The sequence below is a fragment of the Hemiscyllium ocellatum genome, chromosome 30, assembly GCF_020745735.1.
Source record: "Hemiscyllium ocellatum isolate sHemOce1 chromosome 30, sHemOce1.pat.X.cur, whole genome shotgun sequence".
In the NCBI taxonomy this organism is placed as follows: Eukaryota; Metazoa; Chordata; class Chondrichthyes; order Orectolobiformes; family Hemiscylliidae; genus Hemiscyllium; species Hemiscyllium ocellatum.
The window spans coordinates 20,897,921-20,913,570 of record NC_083430.1 but is presented as its reverse complement, the minus strand read 5'-3'; positions in this window follow the sequence as shown (position 1 = coordinate 20,913,570).

The following is a 15,650-nucleotide window of genomic DNA, read 5'->3' as shown; positions in this document are numbered from 1 at the left end:
ACTGGTCCTCCTGGGAGCAGATGCGGCGGAGATGAAGGAATTGGGAATATGGGATGGAGTTTTTGCCCTGACTCGTGCTCCCACGAGGAGGTTGAACAGTTCATCAACTTTACCAACACCTTCCATCCCGACCTCAAATTCACCTGGACTGTCTCAGACTCCTCCCTCCCCTTCCTAGACCTTTCCATCTCTATCTCGGGCGACCGACTCAACACAGACATCTACTATAAACCGACTGACTCCCACAGCTACCTGGACTACACCTCCTCCCACCCTGCCCCCTGCAAAAACTCCATCCCATATTCCCAATTCCTTTGTCTCCGCCGCATCTGCTCCCAGGAGGACCAGTTCCAACACCGCATAGCCCAGATGGCCTCCTTCTTCAAGGACCGCAGATTCCCCCCAGACGTGATCGACGATGCCCTCCACCGCATCTCCTCCACTTCCCGCTCCTCCGCCCTTGAGCCCCGCTCCTCCAACTGCCACCAAGACAGAACCCCACTGGTTCTCACCTACCACCCCACCAAACTCCGCATACAACGTATCATCCGCCGTCATTTCCGCCACCTCCAAACGGACCCCACCACCAGGGATATATTTCCCTCCCCTCCCCTATCAGCGTTCCGCAAGGACCACTCCCTTCGTGACTCCCTCGTCAGATCCACCCCCCCCACCAACCCAACCCACACCCCCGGCACCTTCCCCTGCAACCACAGGAAATGTAAAACTTGCGCCCACACCTCCACACTCACTTCCCTCCAAGGCCCCAAGGGATCCTTCCATATCCGCCACAAGTTCACCTGTACCTCCACACACATCATCTACTGCATCCGCTGCACCCGATGTGGCCTCCTCTATATTGGGGAGACAGGCCGCTTACTTGCGGAACGCTCAGAGAACACCTCTGGGCCGCCCGGACCAACCAACCCTACCACCCCTTGGCTCAACACTTTAACTCTCCCTCCCACTCCACCGAGGACATGCAGGTCCTTGGACTCCTCCACCGGCAGAACATAACAACACGACGGCTGGAGGAGGAGCGCCTCATCTTCCGCCTGGGAACCCTCCAACCACAAGGTATGAATTCAGATTTCTCCAGTTTCCTCATTTCCCCTCCCCCCACCTTGTCTCAGTCGGTTCCCTCAACTCAGCACCGCCCTCCTAACCTGCAATCTCCTTACTGACCTCTCCGCCCCCACCCCACTCCGGCCTATCACCCTCACCTTGACCTCCTTCCACCTATCCCACCTCCATCGCCCCTCCCCCAAGTCCCTCCTCCCTACCTTTTATCTTAGCCTGCTTGGCTACTCTCTCTCATTCCTGATGAAGGGCTTATGCTCGAAACGTCGAATTCCCTATTCCTGAGATGCTGCCTAACCTGCTGTGCTTTAACCAGCAACACATTTTCAGCTCTCACTCACCTAGTATGCTTCAAGCCCTTTTCCTGACTGAGATCATTCAGCATACGCTGCAGCCAAGATACATTTCTTAAAATAAACCAGCCAAGTGCTGAAGAGCAACTAATTTAGTCATCTATAGTGATTAATCGATTGAAAGTATCAACACCATTGAAGTTAGTCTGTGTCACCAAAATACATACTGCATCTTTTAGTTTTATGTTTTGATAATGGGTTTTAAATTGGGTCTCACTATCTGTTCTTACTTTGTTATCTGCATTTCTATGAGCATATGAATTTCAACTGTGTGTGCATTTGCAAAAGTTGGTGTGTGTTTCACTATTTTACTTAGATCAGTTAACCCTTAGATTAGATTTCCTAGACTTATTTAATATTGTCACCTGTACCTAAGGAGAGTGAAAAGTGTATAATGTCGCCACATTCTGGTGCCATCTTGGATTAAAGAAAAATGCTAAATAAATTGTACATATAGTAAAATACAGAATAAATTAAAATTAATTTGATATTACTAAAACTGAAACAGCTTCAAAAGCTCATGTTATCCTCTCTGTACGCTTTACTCTCTCTGCTTTTCCAGTCACTGCTGTCGACATCATCCCGGGGTCCTGGCAATGTGCTCCTTTTCTGCCACCGCTGTTGCTTCTGTGTCTGAGCTGGAGATGGTCACGCTGCACGGGTCCTGCACCTCCTCTGGCCCCGGACATTGATTGATGGCTCCTGACTCCGATTCGACCGACAAGGCCCCGCCTTGTCTTCAGATGCCGCCACCCAGGATGGAACAAAGATGGAGAAACACAGGGCCCAGGCCTCTTGCAGGAGAACATCAGAAGGAGGCCCCAGGGCAAACAAAACAACAAAAAACATTATTGAGCCGGAAAGACAATAGTGAAGCCATGTGGATGAGGCAGACAGCTGTGCCAAACTTAAAGAAAATATTTCGTGTAGGTGCTTTTAGATTACAGCAAGTAAACAGTTCAATGTTGACTGAATTGAAAGGCATTTCCTTTTTAGACAAAAAGCCAGTTGTAGTGAAACAAGGAGAGGGGTAAGAAAGGAATCATTCAATCCCTCCCCACTTGATGGTTCCAGTTCTGGGATGATTCTGAAGTTAACTTACTTCCCAGCAGCAAGTCTTATCTTAACATTTCTTTCTCAACAGAAATAGGGACAAAAACAAAATCTTGCGAATTGGCAACATGCAACAACTTGAACATTTCTATCCATTAAGACAAAACATCTCAGACATACATGAACAGATTATATACACAGAAGCACATTCAAAGAGAAATCTTAAAATAAGATACAAAATGACAAATTAATGTCCAGCAAAAATGCCTGGATTTTCTGCTGACCAGACAGTAGTTATTCCAGCATTGAAAAGAGTTGGACACTGAGACCCTGTGGAATGTGTTTAAATTGGGGAATTTGGAGAATTTTTGGTGAAATTGAATCAAACAGTTACTGACCCCATACTTAGCTCACATTTCCCAACTACAGCAATCACAGAATGTTTATATTCCACCTAATACTAACTGAAATAGCCCCTACAAACTGAATCACTATCTCCCTTTCTGCACCCAGCATCCATTACTGCTGCTGACTTGACTGGACCCGATCCCTCTCCTCCCTTGACCTAACACTCGTCCCCTCTTGCCTCCACCATTGCTGAGTTTCCCCACTCACCATGACTTACCCTAAACAGTGCATTGCACCTTACAGGCTGTGCTCTTGGTGCCCAATTGTCTTCCACCTGGTATCTTGCCCAGCTGACACCCTCCCTTCCTGGCGTGCCACTTACCTGACACGCTAGCCCCTCCTCATCGGGCAACTCCTATCCCTGAGTTCCTACCCTCTCAAGAGCACCCACGTTACCCAGCTGGCAGTTTACTTACCTGGCATTCTACCCCTTACCAAGCTAGTATTTGACTCTGCAGCAGCTTAACATTTCAGCCACCTCACATGCACATGGTTTGAGAGCAGCTGTTGTGAAAAGGGAGACAATTGACATGCAATACTCATGAGCTAATCACAATTTAGTGGAGACTTAGAATAGAATGGAGTAGAACAGACTTCCTCTGATCAATCTGCTCAGCTAAAGAATGGTCAGAGTGAACTTGCAAGTCCAGTTTCCCAAATGAGCCATAATCTCCTCTCAGAAATGTAGAGCTATCTCCTTTCATATCAAAAAAGAAGGGTGGGGGAAATGAAAATCTCCAAGATCTTGCCACTCTTCAGAAAATCTTGTCCATTAGACTTATTGATAAAAATCATAGTTGTAAATAGAGTCAACTTAGCACTTTTTCCAGAAGTATGTTCCATCTCTGAGTGTTTTTTCCAGTGAAGTGCAACTGTTCTAATCTAAACTCAGACTGTGCTGGCTTCACACATACATTCTTTGTGACTGATTCAGTCATGATTAATAAAGCATACCACATAACTACGAGTAGAGTAGCACATCTGTGTGTCCGATCAGTCATTTAGTTGAATGAATCAGAAACCAATGTTATGTTGGTCATGGGTTGTGCAAACTGAATACAAATACGTGGCCAAGATTAAGTATCAAAAAAATTCAGGATCCAAACTTCATTGCTACAGCTGTTTACTCTGTGCTGGATTTTATGCAGCTCATTGTACACTTAAATCATGGGAACAACCCTGCCTCAAACTCCCAGAATAACAAAACCTGCCTTACGTTAACTGGGAGAACAAAACAGACTGATGATGAATTCCTGGCTGCTGGTGGTGAGAGTTCAATTAGACATTTTAATGCTTCCTAACCTCTCCGTCCCCACCCCACTCCGGCCTATCACCCTCACCTTGACCTCCTTCCACCTATCACATCTCCATCGCCCCTCCCCCAAGTCCCTCCTCCCTACCTTTTATCTTAGCCTGCCTGGCACCCTCTCCTCATTCCTGATGAAGGGTTTATGCCCGAAACGTCGAATTTCCTGTTCCTTGGATGCTGCCTGACCTGCTGTGCTTTAACCAGCAAAACATTTTCAATTTTAATGAGACAATTGGCATGCAATATTCATGAGCTAACCACAATTTAGTGGTGATTTAGAATAGAATGGAAGAGAAAGGGCACTGCTTGTCACTGGCCACTCGGGTGTTTTCGTATTTTTCCTGGTGGTGGAAATTGAATAAAGATTTGTACACTTTGTGTCTCTCACTGTGTCTCACACCTGCACACACACATTATGGGTGCTGGGGGTAAAAAAAAGCTCTAAAAAAAAGAAGAAAAAAAATAAACAGGAGTGTGCAGCATTGCCTTCTTTGATGTGAAGGGTACTGCTTGTCACTGGCCACTTGGGTGTTTTCCTATTTTCCTGGTGGTGGAAATTGAATAAAGATTCGTATACCCTGTGTCTCTCACTGTGTCTCACACCTGCACACACACACCATGGGTGCTGGGAAAAAATAAGCACTACCGCAGTTAGGCGGTAGTGTGGGGGTTAAAAGGAAAAAAAAATTAGAAAAAGAAAAAAAACGAAAGAAAAAAAATAGAATGGAAGAGAAAGGGCACTGCTTGTCACTGGCCACTCGGGTGTTTTCCCTTGACTTGGGCTGGGTCAGTGCCAGTGCAAGAAGAAGACAGAAGAAGGAGGAGGTGGAAGGAGGTGAGAGCTTTGAGTCCCAGGCCTAGTTTTGGAGCTGCAACCTGGACCTCGCCCAGGTCAAGTCAGTGTTACAGCTGACCTGAGGCACACTCCCACTGCTGGTCTCTGGGACCCTGCCCGGGCCTGCCTCTACCACCGCTGCCTGGGACTTGCCTGAGGTCCCTCCTCACAACCTCCAGCACTGCTGCGACCTGAGGCCCACCTCCACGTGGGACTTGCCTGGGAGTCCCTCCCCATCAGGTCTGCCTCCACAGCTGGGACCGAGGGCCTGCCTGGGACTCGCCAGAGGCCTGCCTCAACTGCTGCTGTCGCCTGAGGCCTGCCTCCACCACTGCTGCCTGGGACTCACCTGAGGCCCTTCCCCACAACCTCCACCACTGCTGCAACCTGAGGCCCACCTCCACCGCTGCTGCCCGGGACTCATTTTGGGGCTGCCTGGGACTTGCCTTGGGGACCTTCCCCAATAGGCCTGCCCCACCGGTGACTAAGGGCCTACTTGGGACTCGCCCGAGGCCTGCCTCCACCGCTGCCGTTGCCTGAGGCTGGTCTCCACCATCGCTGCCTGGAACTCGCCTTGGGCACCTCCCCAAGAACTCTGCTGTTGCTACTACCAGAAGCCCACCTCCACCGCTGCCGCCAGGGGCCTACAGAGTATGGCGAGCCCGAAGGTCACAGGGCCCAGCCAGACCTACGCCGGGGTAGCCGCTGCCTTAGGCTCGGCTGTCCCAACCCCGGCCGCAACCGCAACCCCCTTCAGGCACTTGACTAAACGCCTGGGGGTCAAAGCCTATCCCCACCCCAATATGACCATCGAGGCCTGCAGCAAGGCCGTGGCTAGTGTGGTCGGCCCACTGGCCATCGTCGCTGCGGCCTGGATGTACGGGAAGGCCGTTTTCTTTCTTAAGACCGAGCAGGCGGTCCACCTGGCCGTGGAGAGGGGGCTCACTGTGGGCGGGACACATCTGCCCTTCGATCCTTTGGAGGTCACGGCCCAGAGGGTTGTGATCTCCAACGTCCCGCCCTTCATTGCCAGTAAGCTCCTTCTTCCCCACCTCACCACCTTGGGGGAGATCCGGTCAGGTGTCCAACCGTTCCTGCTCGGTCTTAAGGACCCCGCCCTCCAGCACGTATACTCCTTCCGACACCAGGTGTTTATTTGCCTGGCCCGGGAGGAGGTCACGGAGGACTCATTCACCGTCCTCCACGAGGGCGCGGCCTATCGCGCCTTCTGGACGGCGGACGGCGTGCGGTGCCACCTGTGCCGTGAGGTGGGGCATATTAGGAAGAACTGCCCTACCCAGAAGGCTGCCCAGCCCAACCAATAGCTGGGGTTGGCGCCGCTGCACCCACTCCCCCTCCCCCTCCCCCAAAGTCAACACCACAAGCCCAGGCTCCGGGGGCTAAGTCGGAGGCTCCCAATGCCTCAGCCTCTGGCAGGGAGGAGGGTGAGCGTCCGACCACACGGAAGGCACCCAGGAAGATGCAACGCGTCAAGCCGGGCCCACGAGGAGACCGCCCTATCCCCATCCCCTTCCCCTTCGCCTCCACGCAGCCCACGACCTGCCCCGCCCCGGCACGACAATGCCCTTGTGGCCGTGCCAGCGTCGCCCCGGCGCGGGAACCCTGACCCCCGAACCCCCAAACCCGTACCTGATCCTGGCCCCACTGACCCCAGCCCCAGCCCCAACCCCCACCCCATTACAGAAACCCCTGGGCTTCAACATCTGCCCCTGGCGCTGCAACACCTGGCTCGGGGGCCCCGGAGCCAGAGCACCACCTGCCCCTACACGGGCCGTGGTGCAGACAACAGTGGTGTACTCTCTGCTGGGTCGTTGAGCGGTGGAGGCGAGGAAGGTGTTATCCTCGCTCCTCCCTCCCAGACTGTTTTTCCAGGGGCCTTTGGCCCTGGGAGAGGACCTTTTCCCCGAGGAGCCGGGCGTCCCGGTGTTGGGAGAGGAGCGGGGCCCCGAGCCTCTGCCACCCGGCGACCCGAACTAGGGGCGTTCCGGGAAGGGGTGCGCCGAGGAAGGTACCGCCGGTGACCCTGGGGGTGGGGTCACTGGAGGTTTGAGGCCAGTTGGCGGTACCGGACCAGCCCCCATCCTCTTGGTGGGGGAGGGGTAGGTGACCAAGGGCGACCTCCCGGAGGAGGGTTCTGGATCGGTGGCGGACACTGGAGACGACGCGGAGTCCCTCTCCAGCGACATTTTCGAGTCCCAGGTGCCCCCCACCGATCTCCCCCTCATCCCCCTCGAGGAACTCCGGGAGTTTGTCGAGGAAACTCGGAGTCGCCGGGATAGAGCCCAACTGGCGCTCGACCGCTGGAGGTCCTTTGAAAGTGTCTACTGGTCGGCCCACACTGCGTGCCAGGCGCCCGGGCTCGACATGAACAAGCGAAAGTGAGTCAGGAACTTCCTGGGAGCACTCCTGGTGAGGGCGAGGGACTTCTGTGCCCCTCTCTCGTCCTCCCAGTAAATATCTATATAGTTTTTGTTAACTGTGTGTACTGGTGGTGGTTGCACTATGCTTCTGACATGGAGTAAAAAATGAGGTCTGCAGATGCTGGAGATCACAGCTGCAAATGTGTTGCTGGTCAAAGCACAGCAGGTTAGGCAGCATCTCAGGAATAGAGAATTCGACGTTTCGAGCATAAGCCCTTCATCTGACATGGAGACAACTATAGCCAGCCTCAACATCAACGACAGTAGGGAGTCACAGCGCAGATTCCAGACCCCCTCGGTCCTTCGGGATGGGAGGTATGCGGTGTGCTTCCTGCAAGAAACCCACACTATCCCGGGAGACAAAGCCACCTGGATCCTGGAGTGGCGAGGGGGTGGGGGTCTACATGAGTCACCTCACCCGCAGATCTGGCGGAGTGGCTATCTTGTTGGCCCCGCATTTTCAGCCGGAGATCTTGGGGGTCAGGGAGCCTATTACATGGCTCTGTTCGCTCCGGATCCGTCCAGCGAGGATGCTCGCAGAGTTCTGTGGGAGGACCTGCCGCAGCTCAGCCCGGAGGACGCCGGAAGGCTCGACGCTCCGTCACTTTAGAGGAGCTGACCGGTGCCCTCGACCGGCTCTCGAGGGGCAAATCCCCGGGGCTGGACGGGCTGACTGTGGAGTTCTTCAGGGCGTTCTGGGACGTCCTGGGGAGCGACTACGCACAGGTCCTGGGGGAGTGTCTAAATGCCGGAGAGCTGCCCCTTTCTTGGCGCAGGGCGGTCATCGTCCTGCTGCCAAAGAAGGGGAATCTCCGTTCTTTGAAGAACTGGCGTCTGGTCTCCCTCCTCAGCACGGACTACAAAATCTTTGCCAGGGTGTTGTCTTCTCGCCTGGCTTCCGTGCTGGCCCACATGATTCACCCGGACCAGTCCTACACGGTCCCGGGCCGGAGGATACACGACAACGTCCACCTGGTCCGGGACCTGATCCATTTCTGTCGACGGGCTGGTCTGCCGAGCGCCTTCCTGTCTCTGGACCAGGAGAAGGCATTCGACAGGGTCGATCACGAGTACCTGCTTGGGAATCTGCGGGCATTCCGGTTTGGGACGCAGTTCGTCGCCCGGATCTGACTTTTGTACGCTGCCACAGAGTGTTTGGTTAAAGTTAACGGGTCCCTGGCGGCGCCCCTTCGCTTCGGGAGAGGAGTGCGTCAAGGCTGCCCCCTGTCCGGCCAGCTGTATTCCCTGTGCGTGGAGCCTTTCCTGCGCCTCTTGCAGAGGAGATTGTTGGGGCTGGTTCTGCGCGGCGTGGGCGCGGGGGTGGTCCTCTCGGCCTACGCCGACGACGTGCTCCTCACTTTCACCGACCCGGCTGACCTGGGGAGGATGCGCGAGTGCCAGGCCGTGTACTCGGTGGCGTCTTCCGCCAGGATCAACTGGGCCAAATGTTCCGGACTACTGGTGGGTCCGTGGCGGGTGAACTCTCTGCCGGAGGAGTTTCGGGGGTTCAGCTGGAGTACCATCCATCTCCTCTACCTGGGGGTCTACCTCAGCCCGACCGAGGAATCCTGGCCGGCCAACTGGCAGGAGCTGGAGGCCAAAGTCTCGGCTCGCCTAGGCCGCTGGACAGGACTGCTCCGAGTGCTATCTTACAGGAGCCGAGTGCTGGTCATAAATCAGCTGGTAGCCGCCATGCTGTGGTACCGGCTGGTCACTTTGGTCCCTCCTCCTGGCTTTGTCGCTGACATCCAGAGAGCGTTGGTCGACTTCTTCTGGGACAAAAAGATGCACTGGGTCGCTGCGCAGGTTCTGAGTCTCCCTATTGAGGAGGGCGGTCAGTTGCTGGTGTGCGTCAGCACCCAGATCGCGACCTTCCGCCTTCAGACCTTGCAGCGATACCTTTACGTCGTGCCTCCTCCTAGGTGGTGCGCCCTGGCGACGTATTTTTTCCGCCAGGTGCGTAACCTCAATTACGACACGCAGCTCCTGTTCATCGACCGTGACGGTTTGGAGGTCGCTCTCAAGGTGCTGCCTGTCTTTTACCAGGACCTGATCTCTGTCTGGAACATGGTCGAATCGCGTCGCGCCTACCCTCCGGCAGGAGTAGCGGCTGTTGTCAGGGGGCCGTTGCTCAGGAATCCGCACCTCCGTGCTCACGGGTTCGAGTGGCTGTCAGAGGGGAGGGCCGTGGCGGCGAGGGTGACCAGGGTCAGAGACGTGCTGGGTGCCGGGGGCCTGGGCTGGACGTTGCCGCAAGACATAGCGAGCAGGGCAGCGGTAGACGTCCGGTACGTGGCCACCGCCATCCGACGCCTTAAAACAGCGGTGCTCGGACCCGACGTAATGCACCAGTTGGAGGACGCTTAGGTGTGAGGTGGGATCCCGTCCGCGCTCACCCCTGCCCGGACGGAATTTCACATTGGCCCCAAGGTCCCGTACTTCCCGCGGGAGCCTGTGCCCCACAACCTGAGCCGCCTCCGAAAGTTTAATTTAGTCCCGTTCAAGGACGTTAAAAGGCGCGCCCTGTATAGACTGCTGCTGCACAGCGTCCACCTCTTCTCCCTCATCCACCGCCAGGATACGTCCTGGCGTGCCCATTTGCCACCGGGCGGTGGGGATCCCCAGTGGAGGGCCCTCTACGTGGGAGTCCTCCCCCTTTCTCTCGGGGATCTGGGGTAGAGGGTGCTGCATGCAGCAGTCCCCTGCAACCGCAGATTGCGGTGGTTCACGGACTCCCAGCCCAACTGCTTGTTCTGTGGTGCTGTGGAGTCCGTGGACCATGTGTATGTTGGGTGTGGGCGTTTGCACTCCCTTTTTGATTTTCTGAAAAACCTTCTCCTCTGTTTTTGGTTGCACTTCAGTCCCACGCTCCTGATCTTCGGGCACCTGGTGCGGAGGAGGGAGGGCAGGTCTGAAGACCTCCTCGTGGGTCTGCTCCTGGGCCTGGCCAAACTGGCCATAAACAGGTCCAGGCAGCGGGCCATGGAGGGGGTCGTTAGGGCTGACTGCCTGCCCCTCTTCCGCGGTTACGTTAGGGCCCGGGTGTCCTTGGAGAAGGAGCACGCGGTGTCCACCAACACCCTGGAGTTGTTCAGGGAGAGGTGGGCGCCGCAGGGAGTGGAGTGCATCATTTCCCCCTCCAACGCTATTTTGATTTAGTCCCTGCCCTCCCCTTCACTGTTTTGATCACACAGCAATGCCCTCTTTGATGTGAAGGGCACTGCTTGTCACTGGCCACTCGGGTGTTTTCCTATTTTTCCTGGTGGTGGAAATTGAATAAAGATTCGTGCACTTTGTGTCTTTCACTGTGTCTCACATCTGCACCCAAAAAAAATTAGACTGCTGCTGCACACCATCCACCTCTTCTCCCTCATCCACCCTCCGGACACACCCTGGCGTGCCCATTTGCCACCGAGCGGTGGGGATTCCCAGTGGAGGGCCCTTTATGCGGGAGTCCTCCCCCTTTCTCTCGAGGATCTGGGGTAGAGGGTGCTGCATGCAGCAGTCCCCTGCAACCCCCAGCCCAACTGCTTGTTCTGTGGTGCTGTGGAGTCCATGGACCATGTGTATATTGGGTGTGGGCGTTTGCACTCCCTCTTTGATTTTCTGAAAAACATTCCCCTCTGCTTTTGGTTGCACTTCAGTCCCACGCTCCTGATATTCGGGCACCTGGTACGGAGGAGGGAGGGCAGGTCTGCTCCTGGGCCTGGCCAAACTGGCCATAAATAGGTCCAGGCAGCGGGCCGTGGAGGGGGTCGTGAGGGCCGACTGCCTGCCCCTCTTCCGCGGTTACGTTAGAGCCCGGGTGTCCTTGGAAAAGGAACACGCGGTGTCTACCAACACCCTGGAGTTGTTCAGGGAGAGGTGGGTGCAGCAGGGAGTGGAGTGCATCATTTCCCCCTCAACTCTATTTTGATTTAGTCCCTGCCCTCCCCTTCACTGTTTTGATCACACAGCATTGCCCTTTGATGTGAAGGGCACTGCTCGTCACAGGCCACTCGGGTGTTTTCCTATTTTCCTGGTGGTGGAAATTGAATAAAGATTTGTACACTTTGTGTCTTTCACTGTGTCTCACACCTGCACACACACACCATGGGTGCTGGGGGGACAAAATAAGCACTACCGCAGTTAGGCAGTAGTGTGGGGGTTTAAAAAAATAAACAGGAGTGTCTGTTTGATCACACAGCACTTAAAAAAAAGATAACCAGGAGATGTTACGTTAGAGCCCGGTGTCCTTGGAGAAGGAGCACTCAGTGTCCACCAACACCCTGGAGTTGTTCAGGGAGAGGTGGGCGCCGCAGCGAGTGGAGTGCATCATAAAAAAAATAGAATGGAAGAGAACAGACTTGGGGATTAAGTGGAGATCACATGCCCATTGAATAAAATCCATGTCAAAAAAAAACTGGTAACATCAAGAGAAGTATTAAATGACTTGGCTGCATAACTAATTATTGATTAAAATCACACAAACTATGAGACCACTAAGAAAAACAGATGTTTGGAAATTTGTGCAACTTGTTGATATTGCTGCAAAATGGTGTAATTATGAATGTTTGGCTGATCTTCAAGAATGATTAATGGATTCATCTCAACAGAGGTCTGTTTGTATAGTTTGGAGGAAGTTCTAATCTTAGGTGATTGGCATGTTTATTACTTTGCAATAAACTCATATTTCTTTAAAGAGGTGTTTTCTTCAATGGCTGCATATTTGTTTGGACAATATATACATTGGATTGAAGGTTTCTTCAAATGTGGTGTTTCACTGCTTGTGCTTAGTTGATAGGTTTTTGAGAAGGTAAGAAGGGTAATGTTTTTCAAAAGGAATTTGAACACATTTTTTTAAGTGTGACCAGAGACTTGCATTTCCTTGTTTTCCTGGCTTCTCGGAGGTTCCACTAACCACTTCACCAAATAAACCAAGTCCCATTTCATCAACATTGCAGAAGGTTTGGAATATCTACAAGCTGTCCCCCCAGTGGAACCAGAAATGCTGGAAGTGTTACATTTATGATCATTATCCTTATTATGCACCTGCAAAGAAGTTCTGGAAATGGGAATTGGAATGGGAATGGGGATCCCAAGATCAGATCTTATCTGCTGTTTCTAATGGCCTCCAGACTTGGTCCAACTCAACAGAAATCTGGCCCTAATGTTAATTTGTGCTGCTGGTTCAATGCTGTTGGAGGTATTGTCTTTCAGATGAGACATTAATCTGAGGGTCTATCATTATCCTTGGATAAGAAGATCATAAAATTCCTAAAGTGCAGTAAGAGACCATTGGCTCATCAGCTCTGCACTTACTCTCTGAAGAGTATCAGCCTCCCATCCTATCCTCATATAGCTGCATGTATCATGGCTAATCCAGCTAACTTGCACTACTTTAGACTGTGGAAGGAAACCAAAATATCTGTTAGAAATGCATGCAGACAAGGGTAGAATGTGCAAACTTCACACAGACAGTCACGTAAGGCTGGAATCAAACTCAAGTCCCTGGTGCTGTGAGGTGCCTGGACCAACCAGCGAGCCACTGTGGCCCCCTATTCCATGAGATTCCATGACACCATTTTGAAGAAGAACAAGGAAGATATCCTTGTTAGCCTGGTAAATATTTATCCCGTAGTCAGCATTACAGTGGTTATTACTGGTTGCCTGGTCTTTATTGTTACAGCTGGTTGCGGAAAATTAATGGATGGAAATTGGATGCTGAGTTTCTTGCATTACCATAATGACCATAATTGGACAGGTTGGACCGAAGGGTCTGTTTCCATGCTGTACATCTCTATGACTCTATGACTCTATTTGATTGGCTGTTAAGTACTTTGGGATGTTGTGCAGCCAATTCCTTTATTTGTCAGAGTATAGGAATTAGGAGGTCATGTTGCATCTGTGCAGGATATTGGTAAGGCCACTTTTGGAATATTGCGTGCAATTCTGGTCTCCTTCCTATTGGAAGGATGTTTTGAAACTTGAAAGGATTCAGAAAAGGTTTACAAGGATGTTGTCACAGTTGGAGGATTTGAGCTATAGGGAGACGCTAAATAGGGTGGGGCTGTTTTCCCTGGAGTGTTGCAGGCTAAGGGGTGACCTTATCGAGGTTTATAAAATCGTGAGGGGCATGGATAGAATAAATTGACAAAGTCTTTTCCCTGAGGTGAGGGAGTCCAGAACTACAGGGTATAGATTTAGGGGTGAAAAGGGAAAGATATAAAAGAGATCTAAGGGGCCAAACTTTTCACACAGAAGGTGATGTGTGTATGGAATGAGCTGCCAGAGGAAGTGGTGAAGGCTGGTACAATTACAACATTTAAAAGACATTTGGATTGGTTGATGAATAGAAAGGGTTGAGAGGGATATGGGTCAAGTGCTGACAATGGGACTAGATTAGGATATCTGGTTGACATGGACAAGTTGGACTGAAGGGCCTGTTTCCATGCTGTACATCTGATTAGATTAGATTCTCTACAGTGCAGAAACAGGCCCTTTGGCCCAACAAGTCCACACCGACCCTCCGAAGAGTACTCCACACAGACCCATTCCCTACTAATGCACCTGTCACTATGGGCAATTTAGCATGGCCAATTTACCTGACCTGCACATCTTTGGACTGTGGGAGGAAACCAGAGCACCCGGAGGAAACCCACGCAGACACGGGGAGAACGTGCAAACTCCACACAGACAGTTGCTCGAGTCTGGAATCGGACCTGGGTCTCCTGATGATGTGAGGCAGCAGTGCTAACCATTGAGCCACCGTGTTGCCCCATTGCTTTGACTCTATAACTCTAAGTGATTCTTTATTACTTACAAATGTAAACAAAAGAAATGCCATTGGGATAATCTTAAATTTGTGCAAACATGGAAGGTATCAGATCAGCTGCCCTTGCACTCCTCTCTTTTCTACTTTTTTTGCCTTAATTCTAAAGCAAATTATATGTACATATTGGGCAAATAATTGAATGTAATCTTGCCCAACATTACAATAACTGTTACACTAGAGAATAGGTGATAATCAGGCAATCAGGTGAACAATGGTCTTTGACCAAATTGCATGGGGCAGAATGCAAAGTATTTTTAAATGTCATTTCAGTTCTTTTATATTCAAGGTGAATCTGGCCCATAAAGAGGGGGTGGGGAACAATTTCCATTTGCAGATCCAGCACTCCTGGTCAGCAGCCCACAGTAAAATGCAAAGGTATTATCCGAGTTTTCTAACTGGGGAAATTGACTGCTGTCATTAAAATCAGAGACAGGATTCCAGCCATTAAGTGAATTTTAGCACTTTCTTAAAGGGAATGGTGACCAATTTGGGTCTGTTTATGTTTGGCAGTAATATTTAGCAATGGCTTCACTGTGCAACTTTAGACTGGGGAAAATATCACAACGCCTCTTGTTACAAAAGGAAACCTAATTTTAAATCATTCCATGGGAAATTCCCTTACAGTAGGCCAGTACAGATAATGAAGATCAAAAGACACTTCGACCCGAGGACATCCTTCCATCTAATATCACCGCATCCATAAAAACTTTACACAGCCTGCTTTATTATATCCAGTATTTTTTGTTAAATCACTCCCTGTCTTTGTCTCCACCTTTCCATTCAGTAAATTCCACATGCTGATTGCTATCTTTGTGAGAACGTGTAATACGATATCAGGCCCACACGTTCCATTTCATAACTTGAATGCATCACCTGTTCTACTCCCACCATTTAATACAAAGGTCTAAGTCTCCAAATCATTTACTAACTGACATAATTCTCATATATCAACTTACCAGGTGGAAAGTCTCAAGGACAACATAATTCAATAGCCCCCCCCCCACCAAATAAAATCAAGATCAGGATTGTAATACTTTATTAACTCATACCTGATCAGGCGGAGTGTAATATAATATCATGACTGTGGTATGTAGCCCAGCACTGAAAGTATTGTTCAGCATAGTTGCTGGCCTCTACCTGGGACCAGGTTTGTGTGAGTCCAGCATCACTTAAAGGCAGCCTACATTCCTGAAAGACGAGACACACTCTATCAGTAGTGAAACACAAATTAATAAGCTGGAGAAAGCTTGAAAAATGGTGTAAAGAATTGAAATCCTCTGATGCAGCACTGAAGGCCTTGAATTGTGAGGTACACAGAAAGAGTGAACTCCTCTACCCACAGGAAGCTAAGCAGGCC